This window comes from Gossypium arboreum, chromosome 3 (genome assembly GCF_025698485.1).
Source record: "Gossypium arboreum isolate Shixiya-1 chromosome 3, ASM2569848v2, whole genome shotgun sequence".
Taxonomy (NCBI): Eukaryota; Viridiplantae; Streptophyta; class Magnoliopsida; order Malvales; family Malvaceae; genus Gossypium; species Gossypium arboreum.
Window position 1 is genome coordinate 7,723,327 of NC_069072.1, and position 21,297 is coordinate 7,744,623.

The 21,297-nt window shown below is 37.1% G+C and overlaps 1 long non-coding RNA gene across 1 annotated transcript; it reads left to right on the forward strand.

The window, feature by feature from the left end:
• Window positions 1-1,107: 1,107 nt before the first annotated feature.
• LOC128290086 (uncharacterized) lies at window positions 1,108-6,796 on the forward strand. The gene is made up of 3 exons (XR_008279728.1): window positions 1,108-1,456; window positions 5,861-5,942; window positions 6,630-6,796. It is a non-coding gene; the product is annotated as an uncharacterized LOC128290086 (long non-coding RNA).
• Window positions 6,797-21,297: the final 14,501 nt, after the last annotated feature.

Consider the following 21,297-nt stretch of genomic DNA (forward strand, 5'->3'; position numbering starts at 1 on the left):
CGTGACGGTCTCGGGTAAAGGGGTGTTACATTTATTGGTATCGAGCCTGGTTTAGTCGATTCTCGAACGAATTTGATGTGTAAAGTGTTTAAAAATACATGCCATATAAATCTGTGATAGTGTGATGTGAATGATCCGATCTAATTACTAATTTTGTTATAGATTGTAAAGATGTCGATAGACCCGATGGTGCTAGTCGGGAAGAGGAAGTTAATAGTAGAATACTGAGACTTCGAGCAGGAACAAGTGGTAATGTCCCGATTTCTTTGATGAGAGAGGAAGAACTTAAAAATATGATTTACGGATTATTGAATCGGTGGTATCATGAAACAATACAAGGAAGAAGTCAGCACAACAACCTCCTCCTCCCCCACTGTACCACCGATTATAACCCGGTTGCTCCTCCTTTAATAGATGAATCTAGCAAAAGAACACCAATTGAAAAACTCAGAAAGTTTGGAGCTGAAGAATTTCGAGGGAGATCGGACGATGATCCGGTTAAAGCAGAGTATTGGTTAAAGAGTTTGGAGAGAGTTTTAAGCAGATGATGTGTTCTCCGGAGGACTATTTGGGATGTGCAGTTTCGCTATTGAAAGAAGAAGCGTATAATTGGTGGGAAACCATTGAGGCAGTGGTACCTGCAGATAAACTTACCTGGGAATTCTTCCAAAACGAATTTAAGAAGAAGTATGTGGGAAAGAGATATTTAGATAAGAAGAAGAGAATTTCTTGATCTTCGACAAGGAATAAAACAAGGGCGAATATGAAAGAGAATTTGTGTATCTCAAGAGATATGCTCGGGATGTTGTACCGACAGAGGAAGAAATGTGCATTAGATTTGAAGAAGGGCTTAATGATGAAATCGAATGATGATTGGAGGTACAGAGATTCGGAATTTGTGATTCTCATCTCGATCGAGCTCAAAAGATGGAAGAAGTGTATAATGAAAGATGCAAAGAGAAAGAAGAGGTAAAGAGGTATACAAAAGAAGTTTCTCTAGACCAACTTCGACTTTTTCGCCAAAAGTTCGAAATGATTCGTCGACTGTTATAATCCGGAACGATCGAATAACATAAAACGACTCAACAAGATGTCGGAGTAACTAAGAAACCAGCAGCTAGTGTTAGTAGTGTGCAAAATATTCCGAGACTTAGATGTAAAAATTGTGGTAGATTTCATATTGGTGAGTGTTGGGGAAGAGCCGGAGCTTGCTATAAATGTGGTGGAACTGATCATTTTATTCGGGACTGTCCTCAATTATTAAAAGAAGATAGAGAACAAGGGGAGAAGCAAGCAAATACTCCTCAGAAAGGTAAACGTTCGGGTCAAAGTAGTGCTACTGGGACTGTTCATTCGGGAACGAGAGATACTGCAGCCCGATCAGAGACAAGAGTACCTGCACGTACATATGCTATCCGGGCAAGGGAAGAAGCTTCTGCTCCAGATGTGATAGCTGGTAATTTCTATCTTTTTGATGATTCTGTGTATGCTTTAATTGATCCTGGATCTACACATTCATATATTTGCACTGCATTAGTGTCAGAAAAGAAAATGACTGTTGAGTCCACTGACCTTGAATTGCAAGTCACTAATCCACTAGGGCAAAGTGTGTTGGTTAATTTAATATGTCGGAATTGTCCTTTGAAAATACAAGGTGTGAATTCTCTCTGATTTAATGTTGTTACCTTTCCGAGAATTTGATGTTATTCTTGGAATGGATTGGTTGATTGAACACGATGCCATAGTGAATTGTAGAGAAAACGGATTGATTTAAAATGTCGATGGGAAATAGTTTCAAATGAGTTTGGGGATAAAAGAATGATGTCGGATTATTTCACCTTTACATTTCGAAAATTGATTCGGAAAGGTAATAAAGCATTTCTAGCTTATATTCTTGATACTCGGGGTTCTGAATTGAAGATGGAACAATTGTCAGTTGTTAATGAGTTTACTGATGTGTTTCCTGAGGAATTACCTGGTTTACCCCCAGATCGTGAGGTTGAATTCACAATTGATGTAATTCCGGGTACAGCTCCAATATCAATAACACCGTATAGAATGGCACCAGCTGAGTTAAAAGAGTTGAAGACACAGTTGCAAGAGTTATTGGATAAAGGGTTCATCAGACCGAGTACATCACCTTGGGGCGCACCTGTCTTATTTGTGAAAAAGAAAGATGGTTCGTTGCGATTGTGTATTGATTACGAGCGGTTGAATAAGGTAACAATTAAAATAAATATCCATTACCTCGTATTGATGATTTGTTTGATCAACTGAAAGGTGTTGCAGTGTTCTCAAAAATAGACCTTAGATCTGGGTATTATCAGCTGAAGGTTAAAGAGTGTGATGTGCCAAAGACTGCTTTTCGAACTCGGTATGGTCACTACGAATTTTTGGTAATGCCTTTTGGTTTAACGAATGCCCCTGCTGCATTTATGGATTTAATGAATCGAATTTTTCAGTCTTATTTGGATAGATTTGTGGTGGTATTTATTGATGACATATTGGTCTATTCAAAGACAGAATCCGAACATGCACAGCACTTGAGAATTGTACTACAGACTTTGAGAGAAAAACAGTTATATGCGAAATTTAGTAAATGTGAGTTTTGGCTTCATGAGGTTGGATTTCTGGGTCATATTATATCAGCTGAAGGAATTCGTGTGGATCCAAGTAAAGTTTCGGCAGTGGTGAATTGGAAAACACCGAAGAATGTAACTGAAGTGCGAAGTTTTCTGGGATTAGCAGGATACTATCGCCGTTTTGTAAAGAATTTTTCCATGATTGCTTCACCAATGACTCGTTTATTACAGAAGAATGTTGAGTTTATGTGGTCTGATGAATGTCAGCAGAGCTTTGATCAGTTAAAGAAAATGTTAATGAAGCTCCGGTCTTAACTCAACCGAATCGGTATACCGTATGTTGTGTGATGATGCATCTTTAAGTGGTTTGGGTTGTGTGTTAATGCAATCGGAAAGGTAGTGGCTTATGCTTCACGGCAATTAAAACCACATGAAAAGAATTACCCTACACATGATCTTGAGTTAGCTGCAATTGTTTTTGCCTTAAAATTTGGAGACACTATTTATATGGTGAGAAGTGTTATATGTATACGGATCACAAAAGTTTGAAATACTTAATGACTCGAAGGAACCGAACTTAAGACAGAGACGGTGGTTAGAGTTTTTGAAAGACTATGATTTGGTTATTGACTATCATCCGGGAAAGCTAATGTAGTTCTTGATGCATTGAGTCGAAAGTCATCCTTGTTTGCACTTGCAATGAATGCTCATTTGGCTCTTAATGAAGAAGGTGTTGTATTAGTAGAATTGAAGGTAAAACCAATGTTTCTTCAACAAATTCGAAGCTGCAGAATGAAGATCCAAAATTGGTCTTGAAACGACAAATGGTTCGGGATAATTTAGATTCGAGTTCAAGATTGATGATGAAGGTATATTGCGCTATCATAATAGGATTTGTGTTCCCAATAATTCGATTTAAAGAATGATATTCTTTCTGAAGCACACAATAGTATGTATTCTATTCATCCGGTAGTACAAAAATGTATGGTGATCTGAAAAAGACATATTGGTGGCTCGGTATGAAAAGAGAAATTTCGAATTTATTACAAAATGTTTGATTTGCCGCAAGTTAAAGCAGAGCATCAAGTGCCAACGGGTTTATTACAACCCATTATGATTCTGAATGGAAGTGGGAGCATATTTCAATGGATTTTGTGTCGAGGATTGCTGTGACTCGAGAAAGAAAGATTCGATATGGGTGATTGTTGATAGATTGACAAAGTCAAGACACTTTATTCCATCGAATAGATTTTTCACTTAATAAGTTAGCGAATTGTATGTGTCGAGATTGTGAGACTACATGGAGTTCCAATATCTATCATTTCGCATCGGGATCCGAGGTTTACTTCAAGATTTTGGAATAAATTGCAAGAAGCCTTAGGCACCAGATTGAATTTTAGTACAAGATTTCATCCTCAAACAGATGGACAATCGAGCGAGTGATTCAAATTTTAGAAGATATGTTAAGATGTTGTATACTCGAGTTTGGTGACAGTTGGGAAAGGTATTTACCGTTGGTGAGTTTGCTTACAACAATAGCTATCATCTAGTATAAAATGACACCATTTAAGGCTCTTTATGGTAGAAAATGCAAGACTCCATTGTGTTGGTCTGAATTGAGTGAATCAAAAATAGTTGGGGTTGATTTGATTCGAGAAACCAAGAGAAAGTCCGGATTATTCGAGATAGTCTAAAAGTCGCTTGGATCGTCGAAGTCATATGCGGATTTAAAACGAAGAGACATAGAATATGCAAGTGGGTGATCGAGTATTTTTAAAAGTTTCACCATGGAAAAGGGTGTTACGATTTGGTAAAAGGAAAATTAAGTCCAAGATTCATAGGGCCATATGAAATTGTGGAAAGGGTTGGTCCTGTGGCTTATCGTTTGGCTTTACCTCCGAACTTGAGAAGATTCATAATGTGTTTCATGTGTCTATGCTAAGGCGGTATAGGTCAGATCCTTCACACTTAATTCCCCATCTGAAATTGAGCTTCAACCAGATATGACTTATTCGGAAGAACCGGTGAAGATTTTGGCTCGTGAAGTTAAGGAATTGCGGAACAAAAGAGTACCATTGGTTAAAGTATTATGGCATCGACATGGTATGGAGGAGGCAACCTGGGAAACAGAGGAGTCAATAAGATCACAGATATCAAATCTATTTTCAGTAACAAATTTCGAGGACGAAATTTTTAAAGGGGGAGAGTTATAACTACCTAATTTTCAAGTGGTGTCGGAAATGGTGATTTGAGATCACTAAATTCGACAAATAAGATTGAACAAGATAGTAATTTAATATTTATGAGTCAAGTAAGAATTTAGAAGAATTTGTGAAATGGTGAAATTAGTGAATTAAAAGAATTTATTAGGTCAAGCGGGTCAAAAATGAGGTATCGAGACCTCAAAGTTGAAAATCGAGCTATAAATATTTTTATAAATATTTATGGAGTGTCATTGAGTTAGTATTAAAGTTTAGTTAGAAAATTTTAACGTTTGGATGGCTAATTAATTGAAAAGGATTAAATTGAAAATAGCACAAAATTTGTTAAATTGTGAGTAAATAGCTTAAGTATTTAAAAGATGGATTTAAAGAGCAATTAGACCCAAAGGTTAATGGCTGGACGGTTTGGGTATGAAATAAGCAAGAAAACAATGTGAACAAGGGCAAAATTGGAAATAGATAAAAGTTAATAGTTAAATAATGATGTAATTGAAAAATCTAGACATTTTCTTCATAATTTCTCAGCCAAAACGCCATAGAAGGTCTGGAGAAAGCTGGTTTTCATATTTTTACATCATGTGAGTCTAATTCTTGCTTTTTCTTGATAATTTTTATGTTTTTATGACTTTTACAATTAGGTCCACTTGTAGAATTCATTAGTTTTTGATTTTATGGGTGAAATTGGAAGTTACCCTGGATGGATAAGGGAATTTTATGATGAATTATTATGAAATTTAAGTTCTAATTTCATATTAAGGTGGTTTTATTAAGTGATTTTGATAGGAAATGATATTTAGGACCTAATTGTGAAAAAGTTGTGAATTGAAGGTTTCTGTTGAAATTCAGAATATAAAAGGTTTTGAAATAGTTTATAATGATAAAATAAAGTGTTAATTGAGAAAAATTAGTTCAATTGATGGGTGAATTGAGTAGGGACTAAATTGTGAAAACTAAATTTTGGGGTAAAAGTGCAATTTCGAAATTTGAACAGCATAAATTGTGAAGTGAAATAGAAATCAAATAAATGCTAATGAGTAGAAATATTTTATATTATAGATCAAGAATCCAAAGAAGAACGAGGAAAAGAAAAAGTTGCGGAATAGTCCCAAAATTTCAATATCTTCTACAAATTAGCCGGGTAAGTTCATATGGTTGAAATTAGATGTTTATTTGTGAATGATTGAAGTATATAATGTGTTATTATATACGAATTTGTTGTGGGATTGTGTAGATTTTGTTAATGAAAGAATAAATGTGGAAATGCAAATTAGGAAAAACGCAGGATTGAGTACGTTCGTATCGTGACGTGTGATGAATTGACGGATAAGACCATGGTTGTTCCATGGCAAAGTGTGAAATGTAGGTATGGTATCATCCATACTGAGTTGTGAAATGTAGGTATGGTATTATCCATCTTGAAATGTGAAATGTAGGTATGGTATTATCAAATCCATCTTGAGTTAAGAAATGTAGGTATGGCATTTCCCATACCGAGTTAAAAAATGTAGGTATGGTATTTCAATGAGGAAAACCATACTGAGTTGTGAATCGTGGCATTGAGCAACGACGTACTCAATTTCGTAAGCCGTTTCCTAATTTGATTATAAGAAATAAAGAGAAGTGATCCAAATGGAAGAGATTGAGTAGTTATTCTTGTTGAGCTCAACTATGTGAATTATTATAACAATGGTTGTGAATCGCAGGAAACTTTAGTAAATGTTTTGGTATTGTTTGGAAATATTATGTTTGGTAAGCATTACTTTTAACCTATGAACTTACTAAGCTTCAATAAGCTTACTTGTGTGTGTTTAATATTTTTATGTAGATTGACTTGAAGTGAAGTGGGTAGATCGGATCAACACAACAAAGCACACTATCCAGATCAATTCCGGTAGCTTTTGTTTTATGTTTGAAGATTTATATGGCATGTATAGAGTTTGAATGAATTGAAGTAAAGATGTTATAAACTAGTTAACAATATTTGTACTAAAATAGTTTTCGGTAAGTAGCAGTAGTTTGACTTTGAAAAATCACTAAAAATAGTAGAAATGGAGTTAAATAATGAATAAATTATGGAATCGAATCTCGATGAGTCTATTCTCATATGGAAGAAGCAAAATAGGTATATGAGCTATATTTTATGAGATGTTTAAATTTTTGTGAAACAGGGCCAGAGCAATTTCTGGATCCCCTGTTCTGACTTTGGAAATTCACCATAAATTTTAAAAGATAATTAGAAGTCATACTTTATATGTACAGATTCCTTATTGAGTCTAGTTTTATTAGAGACAAACGGCATAGTCATTGAAGCTCTGTACAGAGAGATATATGATTCGTAATACACAAAGGTCAGAGTAGTCAAACCCTGAAACAGGGAGATTTTAAATAATAAACTGTACTAATTGGCTTGACCAAAATTCTAGAAAAAATTGGTAAGTAGATATATGAGTATAAATTCATATAAAATTTACGGATTTGGATTTCGAGTTTTATAACTCGAGATATGAATTATTTAGCAACTATGACACAGTTGGACAGCTTGTCTGGAAAGTGTGATATAAATTGTTTGAATTTGTTTAAGTGCTCAAATAAGTTTAGTAATGCCTCGTGCTCGACTCCGGCGACGGTCTCGGGTAAAGGGGGTGTTACATGGAATCTACTCTATTGCCGATACATGGAAATAAGATTCGCCGAAAATGTGATTTGCTCCACTTCTGCTCAGTGAAGATAAGATCTGCTGTGTTTAACCTACTTCACTCCTACTCAGTGAAGATAAGATCTCCTATTTTCAATTTAATCCTTTTCAATTAATTAGCCATCCAAACGTTAAAATTTTCTAACGAAACTTTAATACTAACTCAATGACACTCCATAAATATTTATAAAAATATTTATAGCTCGATTTTCAACTTTGAGGTCTCGATACCTCATTTTTGACCCGTTTGACCTAATAAATTCTTTTAATTCACTAATTTCACCATTTCACAAATTCTTCTAAATTCTTACTTGACTCATAAATATTAAATTACTATCTTGTTCAATCTTATTTGTCGAATTTTGTGATCTCAAATCACCATTTCCGACACCACTGAAAATTAGGCCGTTACATGCAATCTCCTTCCATTGTGGACCAGTAGTACCTGAATCTCATGATTTCCGAGCCATCGTGAAGCCGTTAGCAAGTGTCCCACAGACGCCATCATGAACTTCTTCTAGGATTTTCTTTGCCTCAATGGCGTCAACACATCTTAGCAACACTTGATCCTTCCTCTTTTTGTACAGGATCTCTCCGTCTAGGACATAGTCACTAGCTAACCTCCTCAATGTTCTTTTATCATTTTCGGTTGCTTGATCAATGTATGCCCAGTTCTTCATATATTGTAAGATATCATGATACCAATGATGATCATCTCGCTCTTCCTCTTCATCGATATTACAACAGTGAGCTTGAGCCTCACAAATACTCATCTGAATTGGCTTCATATCCACCTGTTCATTTACTTTGATCATGGAAGCTAGTGTTGCCAGGGCGTTAGCCATCTGATTCTCGTCTTGTGAGAGGTAATGGAAGGTGATATCTTCAAACTCCTCAATTAACTCCAGGATTAACTTTCGGTAATTGATTAATTTGGGATCTCTTGTTTCCCATTCGCCTTTAAGCTGATAAATTACCAATGCAGAATCTCCATACACTTCTAGCACCTTGATTTCACGGTCTATAGCTGCCCGAATTCCCATGATACATGCCTCATATTCTGCCATATTGTTTGTGCAGTTAAAATCTAACTTACAAGTGGATGAATAATGATCTCCACTTGGGGATATCAGTACTGCCCCAACTCCATTGCCAACGGCATTTGATGCCCCATCAAAGTTTAATTTACAAAGACGATCATCAGGGGTGTCTTCTTCAATGGCTGCCACATACATTAGATCTTCATTGGGGAAATTGAAATTCAAGGGTTCATAGTCCTCCAAAGCTCTGCTAGCTAGGAAATCTACTATTGCACTCCCCTTCACAGCTTTTTGGTTTACATAGACTATGTCAAATTCAGATAGCAGAATTTGCCATCGGGCCATTCTTCCATTCAAGGCGGTTGACTCCATCATGTACTTGAGAGGGTCTAACCTTGATATTAACCAGGTCTTATGGTACAACATGTATTGCCTCAACCTTCGTGTTGTCCAAACCAAAGCACAGCATAGCTTCTCAATTGGGGGGTATCTCATTTCACACTCAGTGAATTTTTTACTGAGATAATATATCACTTTTTCTTTCCTCCCAGTCCTATCGTGTTGGCCGAGCACACATCCCATTGAATTATCAAATACTGTTAAATACAATATCAATGGCCTACCAGAGCTAGGTGGTGTTAGCACGGGGGGACTGGACAATTACTGTTTAACCTTCTCAAAAGTTTTCTGGCACTCATCATCCCAAACACCAAGATTATGCTTTTTAAGAAGGCGGAATATGGGGTCACACTTCTCAGTTAGTTGCGAGATGAACCGAGCAATGTAATTTAGTCTCCCCAAGAAACCTCGGACTTCCCTCTGAGTGCGTGGCGAAGGCAACTGCTGTATAGCTTTGACCTTATCAGAGTCTACCTCTATTCCCTTCTCACTGACCACGAAACCAAGTAACTTCCCGGACCTAGCTCCAAAGGTGCATTTTGACGGATTGAGCTTTAATTGAAACTTTCTCAACCTCAGAAACAATTTCCTCAAAACTCGCACATACTCCTCTTCAGTTCGAGATTTCGCAATCATGTTGTCAACGTAGACCTCGATCTCCTGGTGTATCATGTCATGAAACAAGGTTACCATGGCTCTTTGATACGTTGCTCCCGTATTTTTTAACTTAAATGGCATCACCTTGTAGCAAAATGTCCCCCATAAAGTTATGAACGTGGTTTTTTCCATGTCTTCTGGATGCATCTTAATCTGATTCTACCCAGAGAACCCATCTATGAAGGAGAACAGTGAATAACCCGCCGTATTATCCACTAGGGTGTCAATGTGAGGCAACAGAAAGTTATCATTTGGGCTGGACTTGTTTAGATCTCTGTAATCTACGCACATCCGCACTTTCCCATCTTTCTTAGGGACAGGGACGACGTTGGCCACCCATTCCGGGTAATTAGCCACCTGTAAGAAGCCAGCATCAAATTGCTCTTTGACTTCTTCCTTTATTTTCATTGCTACATCGGGTCTCATTCTTCGGAGCTTCTATTGAATTGGCTTGCACTCTTCTTTTGTGGGGATACGGTGTACTGTGATATCGGTACTTATACCGGGCATATCCTGGTACGACCATGCAAAGACATCTTTAAATTCTTGCAACAGTTCAATGAGGTCCTGTCCTGTCCTCTTGCTCACACAAGTGCCAACTTTCACCTCCTTCCCTTCTTCCAAGGTTACATTTTCGATTGTTTCATTGTGAGACAGAATCTGTTTCCCTTCTCGCTCAGCCATCCTTAACAAGTCTGGAGATAAACCACAATCTTCATCATCTTCAAAATCTTGAGATCCCTCAAAGTACATGTATTGCTCAAAAAGAGATTCTGGATTCGTATCAGCATTACTCATGATGTTGACATCTGGGGGCCTATTACGGGTGCAAGAAAAATACCCACAGAAAATAAAATAAATAATTATTTTGTATGGTATGATCGTGTATAGAATGAAAGAAAGAAAGAATAGTTGCTCAAGCTGAAATATGAAAATGCATTTTTTATTGAAAATAATGTTTGAACATGAGCCTATTTCACAAAAGATTCTTATTGTCCCTGGGCTAGAAGACAACAAGTGAGTTTTGAATATTACTCTGTGTTATCTCTAAAGATTACAAGAATTTCTTCCACTGTCCAGTTATTCAAAACACTCCTAGGCTCATACAGGCAAATGCCCGACAAATTCTTTTCCATTGCTTCCTCTTCAAACGTGGCGTTGATGTTCCAAATTCCCATCACTTCCTCGACCATTCCTTCTTTTATCCTCTCCTGTGCAGAGTGAATAAACCCTCCAGATACAAATGTTTGGGAAATGTGGGGGAAGCTCATCAGTTCCCACCTGACTTCTGTCTCACTCAATCTTGCTCTCCGCTGTTCTTGTTTCCTTTCAAACTCCTTCTTCACTTGGCCTGCATCTGGCCTGAATCCCAAACCGAAGCGATCCCTCTTGCCAACCAAGACTGGCACTCTAACTTATCCACAGAGATGCCTCTTGAGTCCTCTACCAGGTAACACCCCTTTCTCAACTGTCAACTGTAGGCTCATTTTCGTAGCCCCTGATATCTTAGGTATCGGAATCCTGCTTCCTTCAGCTATAAACGTTGCATTTACAAACTCTAACGATCGAAATGAACATTCAACCGCTTTGTTTTCATTTTCTACGTAGGGTACATCACTGATAACTGACGCAATAATGTCCTCCTCCGCATTTATTGTTATTAGCCAACCCTCAGTAACCATCTTTAGCTTCTGGAGCAGCGAGGATGGCACTGCCCCAGCTGAGTGAATCCAAGGTCTTCCTAATAGACAGTTATAGGAAGGCTTAATATCCATCACGAGGAAATTTACCTCGTAAGTGTTTGGGCCAATCTGAAGAGGTACCTCTATCCTTCCCATTACTTTCCTTTCTGTGCCATCAAATGCTCTTACTATGTTCTGACACGTCTTCATATGGGAACTATCTATAGGTAAACGGTTTAACGTAGCCCAAGGTAACACATTCAATGCGGACCCATTATCAACTAGTACTCCGGGTAGCGTATACCCCTTACAACGTGTAGTGACATGCAGAGCCTTAGTAGACCCCCTACCCCCTGGTGGTATCTCATCATCGCTGAAGGAGATAAAATTTTCAGCGCTTATGTTGCCGATGAGACGGTCCAATTTGTTAATCGAAATGTCATCCGCAACATAGGTTTCGTTCAACACTTTCATCAATGCGTTGCGGTGGACCTCTGAATTTAACACCAGAGCCAATACCGATATGCGATCCGGTTATTGGTATAGTTGTTCTACAACACTATACTCGCTGTGTCTTAGGAATTTCAAGAACTCCTTGGCTTCATTTCCCATTACTGGCTCATTAACCAGTGGTTCTGATCTCTCTACTTCTTGCTTGAGCATGACGGGTTTCCCTTTTGCTGGTTCGGCTTTTGTGTTTGGCATGTTAATCGAACCCTCCTTCTCTGAAACTATTATACTACAGTTATAATTCCAAGGCACCCTATGGCTATCTTTCTAAGGGGAAGCTGTTGGCTTCTGGATTATAACTCTTGGTGTGACTCTTGCTTCTACTTCACTAACTCTGGGCTTCGAAATAATTATCACTGGACAGCTGGCTCTGTAGTCTTCTTCATTTAACTCTCCTCCTAGAGAGCATACATCCTCCTCTCCGACAGACTCGAGGAACTCTAATCCCTTATTATCCATTAGACCCTGTACTAGGGCCCTGAACTCAATACAATTCTGGATTTCGTGATGTTTCTCATGATGGAACTCACAGTAGTTCCGTGTATCTTGGATTTTATCCCCCAACCCCTGCGGGACTAAACCTATCTTCTGTATTTCCTTCCAAACTAGCTTCAATGGGGTTCTCACCTCCGCGATATTCAGCTTGACTTTCCTTTCCATATTCTCAATTATCGCGTTTACCCCTTTATCAGTGTGACTGTGCAACGGATCTCTCGTCCTAGGTGTATCATCGAATTTTACAACACTTGCTTTAATAAGCCTTTCCACGCACCTTTTGAACGAGGTATAGTTTTCTATGGAGTGCCCCGTAATCCCTGCATGGTATTCGTACTGAGCATTTGCGTCGTACCACTTAGGGTATGGGGCTGCAACAGCTCTAAATGGAAAGGAGCCACTACATGTGCATTAAACAGACTTTTGTACAGCTCCCTATATGTCACTGGTATGGGAGTAAATTAAAAATTCTCTGTATTCTGTCTCGTGTTGGGCTCCAGCTTTGGTGAGGCATGCTGGCCTGTGACTATCGTCCTTGACTGATTAACAGTGGCAAGTTTTGCGTAACCTGAGCTCACATTACCTACTTCATTCTCTCTTTTCTTTGGGGATAACCTTCTCGTGTTCTCCCCAACTTCTATCTTACCCGATCTTATGGCATTTTCTATCATTTCGCTAGACATTACTATGTTCGCGAAACTCTTGGTTGCGTTACCTAACATGTGAGTAATGAAAGGCGCCTTTAATGTATTGATGAAGAGCATGGTTGTTTCTTTTTCTGGCAACGATGGTTGGACCTGTGTAGCAACCTCTCTCCATCTCTAAGCATACTGCCAGAAGCTTTCGCTTGGCTTCTTCTCCATATTCTGGAGTGTGATCCGGTCAGGTGCTATATCCATTATATGGCCGTATTGCTTCATGAAAGCCTGAGCTAGGTCCTTCCACGACTTGACTTGGGCCCTACTCAATTGATTGTACCATTTCGCTGCAGCCCCACTCAAACTATCCTGAAAACAATGGATCAACAGTTGATCATTGTTGACATACCCCGTCATCCTTCGACAAAATATCGTAATGTGAGCCTCAGGGCAGCTGGTTCTGTTATATTTTTCAAACTCTGGCATTTTAAACTTTGGGGGAAGTACTAAGTCCGGGACCAAACTCAGTTCCTTTGCATCGATTCCGCAGTAATTATCAGCATTCTCTAACTCCTTGAACTTTTCCTCCAACCATTTGCATCGATCCTCAAATCATTTTAGGACCTCAACCTTTGTCTTTTCCACCTCTGCTGCGTCGTCAAAGTCAGGGACCTGAGGGTTTGCCAGATTATCTCTAGGGTTGGTGCTCGATCCTACTGGGAAGTTTACTGGTGCTGAGGTACTAGTTTGATAAAGAGTTTGGACATTAACAGACATCCTTGGTGTTTGTGTTTGCATGTTCACTGGCGCAAAACTTGCAGGATAAGCGGAATCCTCATTGTCATTTCCCATGTCCACCATAGGGCCTTTTTCTTTGTCAGACCCTCCTTTAAACAGCTGTGTCAGCTGGAATATCATGTTGTTTTGTGATTCCAGCATGTTTCTCTGGAACTCCAGCATTTGGTTTCTCATTTCCTGCTGGATCTTAGCTAGCTGCTCTTGCATCTGATCCTGCATTTGCTCTTGCATCTCCTTTTGCATTTGCTCAAACCTCTGATCCATATCCTTTGTTTTCCTTTGTGTGTAGTACCGGTGTTCCTGGGTAACTTGATAAATGACTGCTAATTAATAGGGTTCTTTTGTGTATATGATGTTATGCGATGCAATGCAATGCAAATGCATGATATGAATGCAAAAAGGTGTCAATTTGATTCAATTTTATTTAGAATAACTTTATTAAAAGACAAAATCCTTTACATAAAAATAGATTACATATACGGCCTAGCCCTTCTGCCCAGAGCTCTAACTTTTTTAAGAAGTTCAGCCAGCTCTTGACTTCGGTTCGACACTGACTTATACCTTACACTCAACACATCAGCTTGGACTGCCAGGATTTGTAAATGCTCCACCACTTCTCGAATCTAAACTATAGCTTCTCCTATGAGGTGATCTCTATCTCGAACCTTATTCTGAGACCGGTGAAGTTGCTCCTCCAGTTGCTCACTATTTGTTTCTAGTGATTCAATTCGATGTTCACAATCTTGTAGTGCAGCCCCAAGTTCTTCTATCTTCCCTTTCAGATTCTCGATCTCACTTAAGCTAGCCTTTAATTCCATTACAGAGTTGCGACTACGATGCTGATGCAATGCCTTTTCTAAATCTGTTATTTGAGCTCTTAACGTTTCATTTTCGCTTTGGCTCTCTGATGTAGTTCTTTTCAAGGCTTCCTTCGTGCTCGAGCATCACAGAACCTCCTCTTCCATTGATCGGCCTTAGACATTTCTTCTTGGATTTCTTGTTGCCATTGCTTCGATGTTTTCCCTAACCCGGCAGTTCTCATCAACATATGCAGCTCCTTGTAATCATTCTTCAGACTATCCAAGTCTTCTTCAGCTTTCCTTTTCCCCTTTCTCAGTTTCTCGGCGTCTTTTTCCCCAACTCTGAACTTCTCTTCTCAAAATCCTGTTTTATAATTTCCAATTTGGAGGGAACTACTCGCAGATACTCCTCTATCAGTTGAGCACCCTCTAAACTCGACCCAAGAATATTGTCGTTAACTCGTCTACTCAACCATCCATCATACTCAGGGTTCGTCATTAGATCTGCAGCCAACCCTTCCATTCGACTAGTCTGATTCCAAGCATTAGTAATCTCTTTAACCCTTTTCTTGTAGTCTCCCTTATACATAAATTCGCATTGAACAAGCCCATGAGTTACCGGTATGAACTGTCTTGCTGCATATCTCCTAAACACGAGCAATGGAGCATATCCAATGACTCCCTAAATCCTAAGCAAAGGGACCCAATCGAAACTCCCATATCGAAAAAGAATTTTGTTAGGCATCCACCAAGGTGCTTTCTACTCAATGTCCTCTCCCTGGAGATTCCGCAGGAGCGCAATCCAGTTTTTTTCCGATATGTCATCTCTTCTGGGTGTAGCTGCTATCTCCTTTAATGGGGAATTATTCATAAAGAAAGCTCGATAATGACCTTTGTCTATCTTCCAAAAATGACTGTGAAACTATACTAGCAATAACTGTGCACACCCTATAAATCTGCCCTCGTTAGTCCTTCTACACGCGTTCAAGGACATGACTGTCTCAGCTAAAATTGCAGGAACTGGGGTGACTCCCTTGTTAAGTCGGTCGAATAGATCCATGACCGCCTCATCAACATATCCCAATGCCCTAGAAAAAAGCATCAACCCATAGATACTCAAGGCAAAGACGTTAACTTTCTTCTTCATATCAGGATGTATTAGGATCAAATCTCGCAAATTCTTCCACGGGATACACTTACACTCCCCTTTCTGCTTGATCCTTGCCGTAACCCACTGTTCGCTCATTCCAGTAATATTCATTAGCTTCTTCCAAAACGCTGAAACATAAGCAGCTCTCGAATAGGCCTTATCGACTTGAATCTTCGGACAATTTAATAAAGCTGTATACTCCTCCACCGTGGGTGCTAAATCTACCCTCCCAAACGTGAAACAGCTATATGCAGGGTTCCAATACTGAGCAAGGGCCCGGAATAAGTGTTCGTCTATTTTGATATTAAGTAGGTACGGTAGATCTCCATAGTTGCAGTAGAACAACTGTTTAGCCTCATTATCCCACTGATCCCATATCTCCTTCAATTCCTGATGATTATTTTGAGTCACGCTAATGCGAGTGTAATCCCATAACTCAGATTTGTATCCCTCAGCTAGGCTGTCTCCCTTCTCTAATTGTGTTATTTCTGACCATTCACGGACAGCCGCATTATTTTCTACTTTATCAAGGAATTTGTCCCTCATGACGAGCTTTCTAATTCAAAAAATTGAACACGAATTAACACATTTTAAATGTGGAATGACATGCAAATATGGCAAAAACAAAACACAGCAAGTTAGTATCATATATTAGAAACATAACTCAAAGTAAAGAAAATAGAAACAAGCACCTATTGGGGGTTATCACTAGGGTTTAGCATAGTTTTTCCAAAGGTGGGCCCTTAGGGTTCCTCTATATGTGGTTTGGTTCTAGATTTGAGGTACCTGAACCCCTAGATTCCTCAATCCTCACCCATTATAGGCTCATATAGACCGAGTTCAGTTCAGGGGGATACATTTCCCAATGGCTGCACGGAGGTGAAAACCTCACGAAGACATAGGCACGGATGTATCCCGAAAGCGATCCACTATCCTGCACGAAGGTGAAAACCTCACGAAGGAAATAGCTTCTCACTCCGACTTAAGAGGTGTGACCACAACAGTCATGCAATGCAATGACAGAAGATATAAAAGAACTTTGGAAAAAAAAATGCCGAAAAAAACATAAAACCAAACAGATGAAATGCAATAAGAGGATCATAGACTCAAAACCAAATTCAACTTTCGACAAAAGACAAAAAGTAATCAAATCGCGACTTAACTCTCTTATTGGTGCCCAGCGGAGTCACCAAGCTGTCGAAACCATTTTTAAATTTTGAAAAACGTGGATCGACTTTAAAAATGTAAATGGAGCCGCCACCAATCTTTTCCAAGGTGAGATTGGGCCACCTTAAAATCAATCGTTTTAATAAAACATTTGGGCCTATTAAAACAATAATTCTTTTTGGTCTGCTAAGTTTGAGAAAATGGTCTCGAGAGTCGGTTACGTATGAGGAAGGATTAGCACCCTTGTAACGCCCAAAAATTGGTACCTATTTGATTAGTTGATGACTTGATGTCGAAATTTGAAAAGATTTTAGAGTACGATCTTTTTATTTGAAAGACAATCGGAATTATTCGAATAAAATGTAAAGACCTACTTATTTCGAAGGAGAGAAAGCCATACCCAGTAAGTTAGGGTCTAACATTTCAGACCTTCGGGACTAAGTTGGTCTTCGATTTTTAAAATTCATGTATGAAGGTTCAAGAGAAGGATATTCGGTCTTCTGGGACTCATGAAAAATTAGAACTCAGTAAGTTAGAACTCAATCTCTCAAAACTCCCAAATACCGAAGGTTGCCTTGATTTTGGAAATCATTATCCTCAATATAACGCGATGCCACACCGAGTAAGTTAGGGTGCAACGTCTCGAATTTCAAGAATAGGTTTTTATTTGAACCTCGTACAATTAGATTTAAGAAAGGTACTCGATTATTTAGGTTCAACGAGGAAAATTGGAACCTAGTAAGTTAGGGCACAATCCTTCCAAGGATCCCAAATATCGAATACTGCCTTTATTTTGAAAATAATCGAGGACAAATCTTTGAATAAAAATGAATTTGGGCCAGTTGAAACTTAACAAAATAATGATAACATGCAATATGAAAATAGCAATATAATAATAAACTTGACAGTGTATATATTAATACTTAGAACATAGTAAATGTAAGGAAAATCAACAATAATTATAACACTAGTAATAAATATAATAACATAACAAACATAGCAATAAATATATTAACGATGTGAAAATGCATAATAGAAGTGAAAATAATAGTCCAATGAAGATATATATATAGTGATAAAAATAATAACTACAATAAATTAGTGACGGTGAGAAATAATAAATAATAATTTAGTATATAAATGATATCCGAAAAAATGGTTTATAAAAATACTAATAAAAATAATATAGTAGGTCATTAATAATTATATTTTAAAAACAATTCAGTGAAAAATATATATAATAATAGTAAAATAGTAAAAATGATACAAAAAATGTAATAAATGAAATAAACTATATTTAAAATAATTAATTTTTAATAAAAATATATATAGAAAAATAATAATTTAAAATAAATAATACAAAAAAGATTATTAGAAAAACAAAAAACATACAAATAATATGATAAGTATAATAAATAATAGTATAATAAAAATAGCATAATAAATAGTAGGAAAAAAGTATTAAAATTAATAGTATAATATGATAAAGTAGTAATAATAAAATAAAGAATAATAATACCCCAAAAAAATTAATTTTATCATAAAATATCAAAAAAATAATCGAAATAGGGCTTAAATGAATTAAAAACAGAGATTTTGGAGGTGAAATCGCAATAAAAGAGAGGCTGGGACCGTATTGGGCGCGCATGCGAACGAGGGGGACCAGAATAGCAAAAATCCCCCTCTCCCAATGTTTAAAAAAGCATAATAAACAGAGAAAAGGCTCAATCAAACGACCACGCAACAGGGGAGGACCTAATGCATAATAAAACCAAAAAAATGAAGTGGCGCTGTTCTCTTTGTAATTAAAACCAAAAAAATGATGGCTGTCTGTCATATTCTAAAACCAAAATTAAAGACCCCCTATTCCCATTTGCCGAAATTGAAAAGAGAATAAATGAGCTTTCACCCTTCTTCCATTTGCTAGGGCCGGTGACCACGCCCATCATCACAACTCCTCCACATGCGCACCGGGACGGCGACTGGGGAGAGAGCCAGGTAAGGTTCCTCCAATCCTTTCTAAAATCCCTTTTAAAAACTCTGTTGTATTTCAAAAAGGAAGGAAAAAAGATCCGCGATAAAACAAAAAAAACTTGAAATAGGAAGACTATAATCACCTTATTTGAATGTATGGAAGTTCCGTTTCAAAAAAAAACTTGCTATCTTTCTTTCTTTTATGTATTTCTCTCCTGATTTCGTAAAGAAAAAAAAATCCCCCTTTTACATTTGTGTTCTTGGCTTTTAAAGCCGAATGTTCGGCCTCTCTTCATAGGTGTAATCGCAGCTATCTCGGAGGTAGACCAGCACATGACTCGGAGATGCGAGACGTGCGGCACTCGGACTCGGGGCTTGTGGCACTAAGAAGTGGGGCTAGGGTTTTGCTTCCTCCTTTTTCTTTTGTGTTCTGTTAGATCTTGGGTAATGGGCTTGTATTGGGTTTAATTGTTTGGGTCTGTGTTTTAGATGTAAATGGGTCTTGGGCCAGGTAAAATTAGGTCCAACAATATATATTTACTGTAAGACCCAATTTTAGTCCAAGCCTAGATTACAAAATAAAACAAATTTAAACCAAAAATAATAATGTCCAAAAATTGTCTATTTACAACAGCAAGCCCAAGTACCCAAATACAAAACTCAATAATCCAAAATTAACCTAATTCTAAAACCCAATACTCAAGCTCTTAACCTTAATTTTTTTCAGCAAAAAAAAGAGGGGAAGGAACCCTTGCCCAGCCTCCGGCGCCGCATCTCACGTCGCCACTCGCGCCTCACTGACGACACGCCTGCATCTCCACGTCTCCATGTACCTACAAGGGTGAGAAAATAGCAATAGTAGCAAAAACATATATTTTGTTGTATTTTTCGGCTATAAAAAGCCACAAAACAACCATCGTAAGGGGGTTTTTTTGTTATAATCAATATATAAAAAAAGAGAGAGTTCAAAAATATAGCAAAGGCAGAGAAGCAAACAGATACAAAGGTGTTCTATTTTATTTTATTTTATTTTTATTTTTTTACGATCTTTTTATATATTTATAGTAATAAACAAAAATAAAAAGAAAAAGGATTTTACCTGCATTTTATCGTCAAAAAAAGAAAATTTTGATTTTTTCCGACCGCAGATGGGCGGCGTGCGATCGCCGCATTGGCGGCATCTTGTGACATGACCGATGGCTGGACCTCTGACTGGAATAGGAACTGAGGGAAAGGGGAGGAGAGAGCATTTTCAGTTTTTTCTTTATTTAGGATGAGAGCTAATTGATTTTTGTCAAAAATTTTGATTTATATAGGCCTCCAAAACGACGTTGTTTTGGGACTGGCCTCAAATGTCCAAAACGACATTGTTTTACCTTAGACTCGTGCACTGATCCGACCCGCTTTAGGGATCCGCGTGTTTTTTATTTTTAAGATATTTAGGCGCGCAGTCCTTACGTTTTTTATTAAATTGCAATTAAATTCCTTCTGTTTTTAATTTTGGCCCAGAAATTTATTTCAGATTTCAATTTGGTCCTCTCTGATGCTGTGCGTTTTGGAGGAGAATAGATTATTGCCCTTTTGGTCCCTCCCTGTTATTTGTACATGTAAATTGGTCCTTTCACCTTATTTTTATTTGAATTAGCCCCAAAACTTCTATTTTAAGTTCAATTTAGTCCGTTTAGTTATTTTTTAATTAATTAATTTTAATATTATTATTGTTATTATTAGTATGATTATTAATATTATTTTATTCCATTAATATTATTTTTATTTTTACTATTGTTATTATTAGTCTATTATTATTCATATGTTATTATTATTTTTATCATTATTGTTAACATATCATTATTATTATTGTTATTTTATATATTTCTATTACTAGTGTTATTTCATTATTATTATATGTTACTATCACATTCATTGTTTTTTTATTCTTTTATTAATATTATTATTACTATTATTATTTTTACTTTTATACTATAATTATATTTTGTCTTATAATTATCATTATTCTTATTATTATTTCTTCATATTATTGTCATTATTAGCTTATTATTATTATTATTATTATTATTATTATTATTAATTTTTTACGTACTCATTTGTTTTATAATCATTTTAAATTATTTTTACATTCTATTTCAAAAACTTGTTTTGTTTTTAAATTGTTATATCGTCTTTTAATTCATTTGTCTTTGATTATTGATGTGAGCTACTTAAATAATGTATATGATGTGTTTATTGTCATTTTATGTTTTATAAGCTATTTATCTATATTTTCATATTGCCATTTCTCCATTAACGTTTTCTATGCATCGATTTAATATTGTATCAATTTTTCCCTAAATTCAAAAAAACTTTTAAAAAATAATAAGGCAATACTCGGTATTTGGAATCTTCGAGAAGATTGTGCCCTAACTTACTGGGTTTCAATTTTCCTCGTTGAATCTAAATAACCGAATACCCTTTTTTCAATCCAAACGTA